Source organism: Myotis lucifugus, unplaced genomic scaffold (genome assembly GCF_000147115.1).
Source record: "Myotis lucifugus unplaced genomic scaffold, Myoluc2.0 scaffold_128, whole genome shotgun sequence".
Lineage (NCBI taxonomy): Eukaryota > Metazoa > Chordata > Mammalia > Chiroptera > Vespertilionidae > Myotis > Myotis lucifugus.
In genome coordinates, this window is record NW_005871176.1 from 3,385,596 (window position 1) to 3,388,531 (window position 2,936).

The window sequence follows — 2,936 nt, forward strand, 5'->3', positions numbered from 1 at the left end:
GCGCCCCTTCCCGCCCCCGCGCAGCCCCTCGCCCAACAAAAGCCGCTTTCTTTCCCCACAACAGATTAAAGACCAGGAGGGGGTGAAAAATAGCTGCTCGGGCCCTGGCGGGGGAGGGGCGCGGGAACGCCGGCGCTTTGGGCTCTTTGATGGCGAGTGTGTGGGAAACCCGGAGGAATGCGGCTGCTGGGACCGGCGCGGCGGGGCGAGCCGCCGGGAGGAGGGTCCGCCGCCGGGACCCCGAGTCCCCCGCGGCCCCGGCGCCGCCCGGCCGCGCCCCCTGCTCGCCCAGCTTCTCCTCGCGCGCTGGTTCCCAGTCTCTCTCCCCTTCGCTCTCCCCACAGTCAGTTTTCTCAAACTCTAATTTCTCTACCCTCTTCCTATTTCGCTTCTCCTAATTTTCCTGTTCGCGAGCCCCCTCTTGCTCCCCTTTTTCTCATCCCTGTTCTCTCTGTCTCCGTCCCGTTATCTTGATCTAAACGTCCATCCTTGATCTTCCCTCTTTGTCTCGGACACGCTCCCGGCCTCTGTGTGTGTCCCGGGCCTCCGGCTGCCGTTCTCCGCGGCCGGCGCGCGGGGCTGCGGCCGCATCTAGCATCTCTGTCCCTCTCTCTCCCGGGGGTGGGAGCTGGGAAGCGGGCACCTGGGATGTGGGCGGTTTGTGGAAACATCCCTGGCTCTACACACGTGTGAGTGCAGGTGGGAGCTGGCAGGGGAAGTCTGCGGGGAGCCCAGAAAGCCCCAGGGAGACTTGGGGAGGCCTGGCCCCCTAGGCCGGGGTTGAGTTGACACAGGGGCTCTTGGAGGCCTCCCAGGGTTCAGCATTATTTTCGGCTCGGTTGAATTCAGCCTCTGAAAGGAATTCCTGGCCCAGGACCGGATGGTGGCCTTGGGACCCTGATGGGAAATGGGCTGGGTCTCCCGGGCCCCTCCTTTCTAGTCCTTGGGACCCGCAGGCTTGAGGGAGGAAAGGGGCTGGTTCAAGACAAAGGGCTTCCAGGGGGCTGGGGGCTGGGGCCATCCCTGCCGAGACAGCGAGGCGCACGTGGGGAAGCTCGGCCTGGGGTCCTGGAAGCCAGCGTTTGCCGCTGTCCGACAGCCCTGGGCACGTCCTTCCTCCTCTTCGGGCCTCAGTGTCCCCACCTGTAAAACGAAGTAGTTGCTTAGATCAGGAGTCGCCCTCCACCTTTTCTTCCACCCACAGATCCCAAGACCCGATTTATTCCAAATGTGTTGCTTCTATTAATGAATCTGCCTTCTCGTTTTGTGTTTATAAAAGACAAGCATTCAGCCAGAGCTCCTGATTAGCATGATTCATTACCATGCAGAGCTGTTCTAATTCCAGCCAAAGACACCTCCCAGCGAGACCCCCAAAGCCTTGTGCTTGACTAGTCCATGCAGCAGAATCCCGTGGAAGACTTGGCGTTGGAATCCCGAGTCTGCTGGTGTCCAGCTGTGTGACCTTGAGGAGGTCACAGCTTCCCTCTGTTTCCTTATCTGTAAAAAGGAGATATTCATAGTATCTACCCTCCCGAATTGTGCTGAGCATTATGTCAGATAACAGACATAAAAATGTGAGGAACAGCCTATGAACCAAGAGGTCATGGTACGATTCCCAGTACCATTGCAGGAGGCAGCCAATCAATGATTCTCCCTCCCCATTGATGTTTCTATCCCTCTCTGCCTCTCCCTTCTTCTCTCTGAAATCAATAAAAACATTTTTTTAAATTGTAAGGAATGGGTACCTGATAAAGAGCAACTTTAGAATGTTGATGATCTAATCAGTGATTTTCAGCAGGTATGCTACAATAATTTTTAAAACATGCGATACCTGACTATTTAGTTAGGGGGGCTTACCGCCTTTTCCTTACATTGTCAAATAAAAACAGTAATAACAGCCAACACAACAATAGCCATCTGGTGTGAATAAATAAAAATTACAACTAAGTCATCAAAATTTGGAGTGTATTTTTTATTTTTATTTGAAAAAAATACTTTAATTACTTATAGAGAGAGAGGAAGTGAGAGGGAGGGAGAGAGAGACATCGGTTGATTGCCTCCCACGTGCAACCCAGTTTGGAATCAAACCCACAATCTGGGTATGTGCCCTGACTGGGAATCGAACTGGCAACCTCTAGTGTATGGGACAACACTCCAACCAACTGAGCCACACCGGCCAGGGCTGGTGTATATTTTATACATCAGCACATCTCCCTCCGGAGGTTCAGACTAGCCACATTTCAAATGCTCAATAGCCACATATGGCTAGTGGTTACTAATTGGACAGTGCTGATCTAGTTAGTTAGAAAGCCAAGATAGACCTTAGGAAAGGACATCGGAGCTTGGTCTTGAAGGCCAGGTGGGATTTTAACACATAAAGTCAGGAGGAAGGGAGAGGACAGAGAATGGTGTGAGCAAAGATGTTGATCAGCTCGGCTGGGCAGAAGCTAGAGGGTGGGGTGGATGCTAGCCAAGACTGGGTAAGTAGCTGGAGGTAGGGTTTGTGGAGAACCTTGAATACCAGGCTAAGAGCACACAGAATGTGGGCATTAATTCTGCAGAGTGACTGTCTCTTTGAGATCTCTCTTTTCAGGAAAGGAGGCAGCAGTACTGTGGGTACTAGCCATCATTTATTGAAGATTTAGACCAGGCACTAAACTAAGTTATGTTATTAACTCATTTAAATGTCTCCACAAACCCTCATGCATTGCTGAAGGTAATGGAAAACAGTTTGGCAGTTTCCTAAATAATTAAGCATAAATTGATCATATGATTTAGTAATTATCCATCTAGGTATCTTCCCAAAATAAACAAAAACAAATGTCTACCTAAAGAATGTACAGAGAGCCCTAGCCGATTGGCACAGTGGATAGAGCGTCGGCCCTCGGACTGAAGGGTCCCAGGTTTGATTCTGGTCAAGGACACGTACCGTGGTT